The sequence below is a fragment of the Meleagris gallopavo genome, chromosome Z (assembly GCF_905368555.1).
Source record: "Meleagris gallopavo chromosome Z, MGAL_WU_HG_1.1, whole genome shotgun sequence".
NCBI lineage: Eukaryota > Metazoa > Chordata > Aves > Galliformes > Phasianidae > Meleagris > Meleagris gallopavo.
The window spans coordinates 4,930,225-4,942,225 of record NC_139435.1 but is presented as its reverse complement, the minus strand read 5'-3'; positions in this window follow the sequence as shown (position 1 = coordinate 4,942,225).

Below are 12,001 nucleotides of genomic sequence, written 5' to 3'. Positions count from 1 at the left end.
TCACCAGAAAGTCAGACACTTTAGAGGTGACTGTCTAAGACATCCAGTACAAGCATAATGAGTACTTGGCAGTAAGAGGTGAACGGTTGAGGAACTCATTACTTTAACCCCTCAATCTTCACAATTCTATTAAATTTAGAGCTGCTGTCACAGGTAGACAAATTCTACTCTGGATTTACACTTCAGCAGTTTGAGTGAAATCTCTGTAGCTACTCTTCTTACAAAAATGTGACGTTGAACAGAATCTATCCTCCAATTCTGAATAGACTGGTGGAGCCACTGCTTCAGCCTAGATCTCCCTCTTTATATGCTCTCCAGTCTTGTTAGTCTTTATAGATTACAGGCTGTTAATCAAGGGAGCATCAAGGTTTAGAAAACAGGACTCAAGTCTTGCCTAAAAAATGTAGCAAAGTGTTTGCTATGTAAAGAAATTAAAGGAGACCACATATAGTCAGGAGGTGTTCCCCTCTTGTGACTGAAAATAGCCAGCAGGTGGATAATGCCCTTACACTGTGTCTACTAGTCCTAATGGAATATCTTGTGAAGAGATTTTTTGAAATTTGAAGCTGTCAATAAATCAGTCTCTTATATTTGGAATTCTTTTTTCTTTATGTTTTGCAAGTTACTACTTTTTGTAACACTAATGGGCAGTTAATGGGACAAAACAGACCTTGCCAGTTATAAATCTCTGGTTTATAGATGTTGAAAATGTAATCTATTATTTTCCCGGTTACCAACCACAAAAATTTCTCTGGCAAAAGGTCTCCATTTTATTCAGAAAGCACATGGCTCTGTTGAAAAGGGATGTTCACAGGAAATCATTCCATATGTACTCAGAAGTAAGGCATAAGAAGAGAACAAGGATTCCTGGGAATTTCTTCTCCTATTTTGGCAATACAGATAGCACAACAACCATGCCCTGTTACTTCTAAAATGATAATATTCAACAGACAGTTCAAGTCTAACCATTTTCTACTTCACTACATTGTAACATATTTTCTTCTTTCAAATGACTTCTAAATGAACTGGGCTATTCTAATCAGAGAGGGTTTCTCAAGAAGACAGATGGAAGTTGCACGTGAATTTTATTTTCATTGTTTTCTCAAGGTAAAAAAGGTTTTCACTGAACAGCTCCTTCTTGAAATGTTGCTTTTGAGTTGTCACACTGGGACAAACAGAGAGTTGATAAAGCCCATGTCTTTCATTTCCTGGCACCTTCCATTCAAGCCTTGCTTTCACAAAATCAAAGGATTTCATTCCTAGGGTAAACAAGGAGCCAGTTCATCAAGCCTCACTCCTGGCATGCGGATGTAAAAACTGTGAGGCATAAGTAGTTCTTGACTTTGGTAAAGTAAGTTGACTAAATGAATCGGCAAATATACAGTAATATAGAGTAATATAGAGTAATGCAGCACACATACAAAAATCTGCAGACACATCTGTAATTTTTTTTTTTGTTCATCATCACTAAGAGTCACCTAATTTCCATGATTTCCATATTTTCAATTTCATTCAAATATGCAATTATGTTTCTGTGTTGTTCTTTCCCCCCTATGTGAGATCTTCTTTTCCTTTGTCTTCCCACTGTATCAGTTTTGAACTTCCACTTGTGTTTTTCTTTCACTTCTTTAGAAATTCTGCTAAGCTGCTAAGAGATAGTTTTCCATTCTCAGGTTTTCTGGTTCATATTTTTTTTGTCTTTCCATAGTGCCTCTCCTTACTAAGTATGACAGTGAATATGAGTAATCAGCTTCTTTCTTCTCCTACAGCTGAATGTTTGTTGAAAGCAAACAAAAGCTATTTAAATTACAGTAATGGCAATTATACTTCTATTCTGCAAATGGTTGATCAAGATGATTTCCAAAGATCCCTTTCAACCTCAATCATTCTTTGATTCTCAAAAAAAATGAAGTTTATATTTCAATTATTACAGCAATGCAAGTTTCTAACAAATGACAGTCAACCAAGAGCAAAAATCAAGTACAGAAACTGATAAATTAAAGTGTGCTTTACTCTAAGTTTGTCAGAGATGCAAACATAAGCTATGAAGAATGTATAGTAGTTCAGTTTAAAAAACAAACAAAGAAACAAACAAACCCAGCAAGGCTACTAAATAAAAAAGGAGTTTACCTAGAAATCCTTTTTTCTTTCTAATCTTCTCAACTGGCATTGAATTCCCAATATCCAGTTTGAACATTTTTAGTGATCTATTATTTATCATGAGTTTCTTGTCAATAATTGTACTACATTTGCTTTCAAGGTAATGTTGCATTGAAGGAAATCCCAGAAAACAAACGAGTAAAGAAATTTGCACGTATTTTTGTCATGGCTAATTCATGAATTCCTACCCGGTGTTCTTTATCGGAATGCATATATTTTTTCTTGAAATGCAGCTCCCTGACATATCCACTCCACTTAATTCCATTCAGGTGCTATTCCTATTGAATAATATATTATTAACATCTTGGTAATACCAATTCCTAAGATTTGTGTATGCCAAATAATTTTTTTCTTCTCTGGACACTATCTTCCTAACAATCTGTGTATCTCTGTCACTGTGTATGGCACTGTCAGAGACAAAGCAAGATCTCTCCCTCCAATTTGTATCTAATCTCTGACTATGTTTAAAATCACACTTAGCTGGCTTTTAAACTGCCTAGATAGCATCTTCAAAGACGTTTAGCCTGAATGAAGTTTTCTTAATTTATTTGGCAAATTTGTCCCTTGTCTAAGGTGTTCACTGCTTCCTTCCCTCTCACTTCTTCAGTTTTAACTCTCCATTTTTTTTTTTAATCATTTTTTTCCCTAAAAATTGTTTTCACACAGATTGATGCTTATGTATTTGTCATGGTTCCATGATTTTTGGTTATCAGTATTCCACATCATAACATCATGTAATGCACTGGGGGTTTGACTGCTGATGCTCAAGTTCCGGGTGCCTGTCCGGAGGAGAAGAAGAGCTACATTTCCCCAGGGGGCTTTGCGGTCAGTGAGGAGATATAACTCCCGGCAAGGTCACCTGATGCTCTCTTCTTTGCCTGCGCTTCTTCGCTTGCGCTTCTCCATCTGCGCTTCTCTGCCTGCACTTCTTCATAGGCTCAACTGGACTGCACTTCTCATCTCAGAGTTGTGGTGAGGCTGATCCACCTTCCAGACACACACTCTCTCTCTGTCTCATTATATTCTGCTGATACTATATTTAGTAAATTAGTTTGTTTCACCTCAGATTGTTGCCGCTGCTTTCAATTATTTCGGGGTCCCCTATTTTCCTTTTCCAGGGGTGTGGATCCACAGATCCCTCCGCCCTTCTAGTCACAGAATCACAGAACCGGACAGAACCAGCCCGTAAACCGTTGACAGTATCTATGCCAGGGATAAGCTACTTTCCAAGCCTTTGGAGGACGCATATAATATAACCATTCCTAAATATCTACTTTATTCTTTCTTTGACTTGGTTACAGTGGAAGTAGTAGAATCCTAAGAAAGTATTTTATAAAAGCAAACTTTTATTTTACTTATTCAGTGGAACACCTCACAGAAGTAATCTCAAGAATGCTTATGCTGGAAAGCAGATTTTGCTCAATTCATTAAGAATGCTTTAAAAATCACCTTCTTAGGAACTTAAGGCCTTTAAAATTCAAAGCTGCCACTATGGTCTCTAATGTCATATGGTTTGCAGCTGTAAAACTCATGTGTAGAAGAATTAAAATAGAACTACATTGCTATTAAAATTCATCTCAATCCCTGCAGGTGATATACGATGATCTGTCTGATTTTTGGGTGTGGAAGTCAAAGAGGCAGAGGTCCCCAAGGAGCAGATGATGATTTGCTTAAATAAACAATGCTAATGTGCCCCAAAGAAATCTGTGATCCAAGCAATGAAGAAAGACTACTCAGAAAGCTTAGCTGTGCACTTCCAGATCTTGATGATGCTGCTGATTTTCTAATTAAGTCATTTCTGTGTCAGACAGACCACTAAGCTCAGTTCCAATCCTATGAAAACCTTTCTATTTCTATGCCACTTATGTCTTTCCCCCTGACCCTTTTCTTTTTGTTATTAATACTTTCTGTGAAGTTTATTTAATACCAGCTGGTTTATAGCACTTTAATCTTTATGTCTCTATACAAAGTATTTACTGGAATAATTAATAAAGAATTTTAGGGAAAAAGTGATAAGTGACACCAGTAGATGACAGATACATTTATTAAAATAGCACCGTGGAGTCACAGACAGTTGAATTACATTGTTATCACAGCTCCTCTCTAGCCGGTGCTCCACAATCTCCATTCATGATAGAGGCATGGCAAAATGTTTTCTCTGCTCTAAGGTAGTTCTCAAGAAACAATGTTCATAATCTAAACAATTTTTGTCAAAACACTGAATATTCTCCTATGCCTTTGTCTTCATATTAAATTTTTTAGTCTAGAACGGTACTATTAGTTAAATTAAAGGAACTCCGATGCTCTTTAACATCTTTATCAATGACATCGATGATGGAATCAAGTGCACCCTCAGCAAGTTTGCTGATGACATCAAGCTGAGTGGTGCGGTTGACATAGTAGAAGGAAGGGATGCCACTCAGAGGGACCTTGACAGGCCCAGATGAACCTGATGAGGTTCAACAAGGCAAAATGCAGACTTTTGCACTTGGGCCAGAGGAATCCCAGGCATCCATAGAGACTGGAAGGAGCGGTCCTTGAGAGCAGCCCTGCAGGAGAGGACTTGGGGGTCTCAGTAGATGAAAAACTTAACATCAGCCAGCAATGTACAAAGGACAGCATCAAGTTCTTATCATTATTCCAATATTCATACTCTCAGAGGTTCATCAAAGTTCAGGGACAACATTAATAAAAATAAAGCCCACTTCTTTTCTTAAGGATGACCTTTATCCATACGGTCTCTATCTTTGGTCACTAAGTGAATTAGAACTTTCACCCAAGATGCCCAAATTACCTCATGTTAGATGCAATTAAAGAAAATATGATTATATTTCTTCTATTTGTCACTGCAGAGAACAGGTCTAAAGACAACACAGAAACAAAAACAGAAAAAGAAAAAAGAACAACAAAACCACAGAGAGTTTGGCTTTAACTTTCCTTGTACTTTTGTCCTCCTTGAGATCACCTCCATTAACAAAAATATTAATGGTGCTATAGAGCTTTCCTAACTATTTCTGCAGGGGAAAAGGGGATTATTTGATTCCTTTTTTATCACAATTTATGTCAGTATAAAAGTTATAGAGATTGCCAGAAACTAAAGGAACATGATGTAGAATCATGGGAAAAGTGTAAAATCAATATTGCCAGGTGTTTGAGTGCTGCACTTGGCAGCCGCTTTCTAATCCATAGTCAGTGCTGTATTTTATGTATATAACTAAGAGTGTGCTGTTAGATAATCTTCAAACTCAAATAGCCTGAACCAGAGCTATGATTACAAAGGAAACAGGCCTTCTCTGTTCGATGTGTAAGGAAGAATTCTGTGACAAGTGTCCATACGCTGCAGCCTCTGAAAAGGAGTGAGGCATCTCCAGGCTGCATGAAGTCTGTAGAAGTGGTTTTGTTTTTTGACATTAGAAGAGATCAAGGACAGTTTTTTCTCATAATTTAGATATCTAATTTGCAGAGATGTATCCAGACTCAACAATGGCCATTGTTATTTATGGGCATATATCTATCACAGCAGACTGTTAGGAGGGAAGTCTTTTTGTTTCCCCTCTCTTTCCCTTCTTTTTCAGAAATCCTGGAAGAAGACCAGAATTAGATAAAATCATTCTTGTATGTACCTTCCTTGGTTCCTAAAATACCTGATTTAAAATCTGTCTGGAACTTTACACCACCAGAACTGTGAATTACATTTAGCTGTGTGTCTTAATGTCAGATCAACATCTTGGCAGTAGAGAAGGTCATTTGACTGTCAGTGAAAAAAAAAAAAGAAAAAAGGAAAAGAAAAGAAAGAAAGAAAGAAAGAAAGAAAGAAGAAACAACGACAACAACAACAACAACAACAACAAAACATTGAAGACTGAAATCCCTAAAATATTTAATGTATGTCTTGGAATCAACAAAGTTGCTAAGCAGAAGAGTTGGTGATAAGTAGTCTCTCATTCTGTTTTCCTATGAAATATTTGCAATGGGATTTCATCCTACATTTGGCTGTAAAGCAGGTCAGATCCTTTCTGTTTTTGATTTTGAGTAGAAATAAACCTCTTGCCATTTAGAGGAGGCTTATGTATATCTCATTTGGCTCAGTTCAAGTGAATTCCAGGGAATTTTATCAATTTCATATCTTTATTTGCTCTGAGTTTTAGATTTAAACAAATCTAAGATTCTAGGCTTGTTGATTCTGTTTAGGTGATTAGTGCAATTTGATCATCACCTTGTTCTTTTAATACAGAAAATACATTTACACCCACTCTCACACACACAAAGAAACAAACAAAAAAAAGAAAACCCATTTGTGTGTGTTTGTTAGCTTTGTTTTATACTTAGCTCCTATGCTTGCACATTATATAGTTAAATTAAATCCAGCTGCAGCTCTTTCTTAAGCTTAACGACAATACAAGTTCAAATGCAAATGCAAATGTAAATAATAATAACAATAAATAATAATAATAAATGCTGTTATCTTTCCTCATGTCAAGGGGCATTCTTAAAACCATTTTGTTAGTATTTTTCTTATGTGTGCATATGTTGTTATTTATTATTACTGCTACGTGTACTGCTACTACTAACATGTATAAAAATATTATTAATTAAAGGACTTTTAAGACTTCTTGTGTCCTTTGTATGGGCAAAGATTATGATGCTGAAAGTATGCTAGAAGACTGTATTATTATTCAGACTTTATTGAAAAAATCTTAAAATTCAGTCTTGCTACCATATTTTTGTTGGGTGAAATTGTGATTGAAGTACTTCAAAAACAACCCAAAGAATCAAGGCAGCATCCTTTAACAAGTTTTGGACTATCCACTGAAAACCTACTATCTGTCACTTGTGGGCTTTAGCTTCAGGAGTTCCAAATTTAGTAAGGTAAGCAAAAGGTTTGATTTGATAGCCTAGTCTGAATAGGCTCCCTATACACTAAATGGAGGGAGACTGCTTCAGAGAGCCATGTAGATCTAAGGAAGACCCAGGCACCCCTTGGAGGAGTCTCTTAAGCTACAAAGGGATTAAGCATAAGGACTTCCATTAGCTGACTCAGATAGGTGTGCAAAGCTGGTTAAGAAGAGGTCTAGTGTGCTGTGAATCAAAACTGAGGTCTTCAGTGTTCTCTTCTGCTTGTCCTTTGAGATGGACTTGCCTAATGGCAGTTACTGACCTCCTATGAGAAATTCCTTTGTAAATGGCTGCGGAAAGAGGACAAAACAAATGTTTGAAGTGTCTAGGCAGGTCACCTAGATGCAAGGAAAAGTTGGAATGCCCAAAACACTATTTCATGCTTCCAAGAAAGTGAAGACTGCTTGTTTTCAGCTGTGTTTGGACTAGATTTGACTGTTAGTATGGACATTTTCAGCAGCTTTCTTGCCAATCTGCTTTGTCAAACAAATAAAGCATCTTTACTGCACCACCTTACCACAGCCACTATTGATTCACTTGCATGTGCTACCTCAATAGTAAAAGGCTGCTGGGATTTACTCCCTCTGTACTTCCCTTCTCGAGGCAGTCATTACTCAGTACAAAAACCCTTTAACCTGGTAAAGTTGCTACTCTTGTTAATGGTGCTTTAGCAAATTATTGATCCAAATGATGAGAACAGGAATCATTTTCTCCTTTTGAACAATGCACAATTTAATCTACGTTCTGCCCCAGTAATTTCCTCTATAGATCTTTCAGTTGGACTAAACAAATGGATCATAATGCGCAGGGTTGCCAGCCATCAGACCAGGCTGCCCAGAGCCACATCCAACCTGGTCTTGAATGCCCCAGGGATGGGGCATTCACAACCTCCTCAGGTAACCTGTTCCAGTGCGTCATCACCCTCTGAGTAAAAAACTTCCTCCAATATCTAACCTAAACCTCTCCTGTCTTAGTTTGAAACCGTTCCCTCTTATCCTATCACTGTCCACCCTCATAAACTGCCGTTCCCCCTCCTATTTATTCGCTCCCTTCAAGCACTGGAAGGCCACTATGAGGTCTCCCTGAAGCCTTATCTTCTCCAAGCTAAACAAGCCCAGTTCCCTCAAGCTTTCTTCATAAGAGAGATGCTTCAGCCCTCTGATCATCTTAGTGGCCCTCAAACAATACATCAACCCAGTGCAAAATCCACCATCTCTCTCCACAACACCTGTGCAAGTATGACACAGTGACATTGGCTCCAAAATGAAATGAGGAAATTTTGAAAAATAAATTTCCTACTTTATTAAAAAATTTAAGCTGGTGTTTGATTATTACATGTTGCCCACTACCACGTCTTGATGTATCAAGAAAACTTGCTTACATACTGTGTTTCTCTTTGGCACTTTAATCAAACTAAATATTCACACTGATCTGCTCAGTATGATATCCAAATGTATTTCTAGATACCTAAAAATAAGCAAGTTGTTTTTTATGTTAGCAGAAGGAACACATGTGCACATATCTATATGCAGGGAATGGTATATTGTGAAATGTGTTCCAATTTTTTATCAAATCACTTTTTTCTGGACTTGTGTATTTTGGTTAATGTTATGTGCAATTAAAGTAATATGTTCTGCAAGCATTTATACTGAATATTATCTTTTGTGTGAATTTATTTATTTTTTTTTTAAATCAGAAGTATATATTTGAGATTGGTCTTAATCAGATATATTTTCATCTGGTTTCCCATTACTGCTCTGGCATGTGACCTAAGCTAAGTTAAGCTTTAGAAGAGAGCCCCCAGAAATTAACAAAACAATTTTATTAGCCAGTACTATAGAATAAAAAGAGTTTTCTCTATCCAACTTCTGGTATATGAAGGCAGAATAGTGATGAATATTATCCTTTGCACAGAGTTCAAACTACCAAAGCTATGATATGACAGACAGGAAATCTTCCTTCTTGAATCATGCTTTGTTCTGGTAGCGGGACAAAATGTAGCAGCTTGTTCCATAACTAACTCATCTTAGAGAAGGACTACTCTGCATAAAGAAAACACATGGAGAATCTCCCATCATCTCTGAAGTAATTTTCTTTTCCAAGAAAATACTAAAAACAGTTTTCTTGATTCTATTACCATCTATTTTTAACTTCTTTGTTTCCAGACAAAGCAGTTGGCTCCTCTACAGTCTCCTATTTCAGCTCTGGACTAGGACATTTGGTTTTCCTCCTATCTCTGGGAAAGTTATTATGATGTGTAATCATGCTGATCCTTGCTTGTTCACACCCTGTGCCTGTGAATGTTAGTATTCTTACCACATTGTGGCTCAAAAAGAAGAACAAAAACTATCTATCTTAACTCTAATCATAGTCTGGTGATCATGCCTCACTTCTGAGATAAAACCACTCATAAAGAAGTACTTAGGAGATTTGCTTAGAGTCATTTTTAAGAGTAAACAGAAATTTTAAGCTCTTATAGATAAAAGAATCTAGAAACTGGAGTGTACATCCTCTTTCATAAGGACCCTTATCATGTAGTTATTATAGAAATCAAATATTCCAACCTTCACACATTTAAACTAAAGTGAAATTTAGCCTGGATTTGATTTGAAGTTTGGAATCCCAGCCTTGGGAACAATCTTGCTCAGTCCAGGTGAAGGATCTTCAGTCCAACAGAGAAGTGAAATTTCAAATGTGTTCTTAAACTTGGCTGTGCCCTGCTGAAATCCACAACATTGAAAATGTTCATCTTCATGTGCATTAGATTGGGCACTTTAGTATCTAAGTGAGAGTACATGGATTTAGCTGTTTAAAATTTACGTGCAGAATCCTTCAATATTACCATGTTTAAATGGCAATATGGATGTCTTCTTTTCTTTACATTATATTTCATTCATTAGAATGAGACTGTAGTCAAACCAGATTGCAAACCTATTTGGAAGGAACAAAGGAAAGGAAAGAAAAAAAGAAAAAAGAAGAAAAAAACAACAACTAAAAAAAAAAAAAACAGAGAGAAAACATTGAGTTAAGCCTTATTATTCAATACAAAATGATTAATTCAATAGGGCAACAACTGTCAGAAAAAGTGCTCATGAAAGGGTAAGCAAAAAAGGCTTTTTTTTTTTTTTTGATAAAGTATCAGATTATAAGCAAAGGCATTTAACTGTGGCTCCTTTTACAGACAGAAAGTTAGATCAGGTTTGTTCAGTGCTTTTTCTAGCTCAATATACTGACAAAATTTCAAATCATCCATTCTTGATGCAAATTTGATTGCAGAAACTGGAGATGCTCAGGTCAGGAGTTTAGTTTATTTTATAAACAAGGCTGAATTGATTAGTATTACTTGATCAGTAGTGTAAGTGTATACTTCCTTAAGATTTTCAAGATATGCAATTTAAAGCTAAACAAAATGATTACATATCACATTTGTAATTCCTTATAGTAGAAAATATCCATACATTTTTTTTTTTTTCCTTCATGATTAAGACTTTCTCAAAAAAAAAACCAAGAAATATTTCAGTTGTAAAAATTCAACAACTTCAATTTAGGAAAACATGTTCCATTAGTTTTTACAAACATTTTAAAATAACACTAGAAAGATGTTTCTCTAATAACCATCCTTTGGAAAGGAACAAATTCTTGATCAGTTTTGACAGAGGATATCTATAAATCAGAAAATTTTATACTAAGCACAATGAATGAATATAAAGTGGCAGGATGCAGACAACAAAATTTACACCAGATCTGGAGGTTGATGGCTCTGCCTGTGGTAGGGGGTTTGGAACTTGGAGACGTTTGACATGCCTTCCAACCCAAGCTATTTGCTGTGATTCTGTGATGCAGACAAGTCCTGAGTATATGTGGTATATGTGAATAATCTAGCTAGTATTCTGAAGAGCTGATACTGGGAAAAAAAAAATATATATATATGTTTATGGCTGAGAATAGAACAACAGTAATTCATGTGTGGGTAATGTATTTCAACAGCAAACAAATTACAGCATATAAAAATACACATGATAAATATTCTGGGTCTTTGGTTGCTCTTTTTTTGTTTCCCAGAAAGCTTCAATTTGGTAGTATTTTTGTATTTCAGATTTCAGTCTACATTCTCTAGATCTTAATTTGTTAAGCATTATGGTTTCTGACCAATTATTAAAGTTCAAGGGGACACCTCATCTTCTGAAATAATATGAGCTTTGTGTAAAAGACAGAAAATTCTTTGAAAAGAACAGTCATAGGAAAAGTATTTCAGCCTGACAGCTACTCTCATCAGTAACAAAACTACATGTTCAACACCATTTGTTTCACCTCATGAATCATTAGTCATATAAAAATGTGGCAATTTTCTTGGTCTATCTTAGATGCTAGCAAGAGCAGGATAAACTTTTTGCCTTCTGAACAGTTTGTTCAGAAAGTTTGTTGAACTGGCTGTTGAGTTGCCAGTTTTATTTCACTCAGTTTTGTTGCGTTCAACATAAATAGCTTAGAGCAGAACCTGTTTCTTGGGGCCTTTAGGTAAGTAAAATAAGAGACACCAGTCCTATTGCAAGTCCTCTAATATCTCTACCAGACTCAGGGTTGTGACTCTGATGCTCTATAGTGCATAGTGGTCTGATTAGAAGTGTCTGATTTCTCACAGTGAAATGTAAGATAAACTCCTCTAAATAAACAAATAAATAAATAAATAAATAAATAAGTTTTAAACAACTAAATTAAGTTCCATATCTAGATAACTTATCTTCTTCATCCAAGTTTGAAAGAAATTATAAAGATAGATTATTACCAAGAAAGGAAAGTTTTGTTTAATTTTCCATAAGAGCAGTAAACTGAACAATTATCAAGACCGAGCTTGAATACATAGTTTATGTGTTGATATTCAAAACTGAGTGACTTTCCTTTGTAATTAATGATATTCATTTACAAAAATGTAGAACTGTACAAT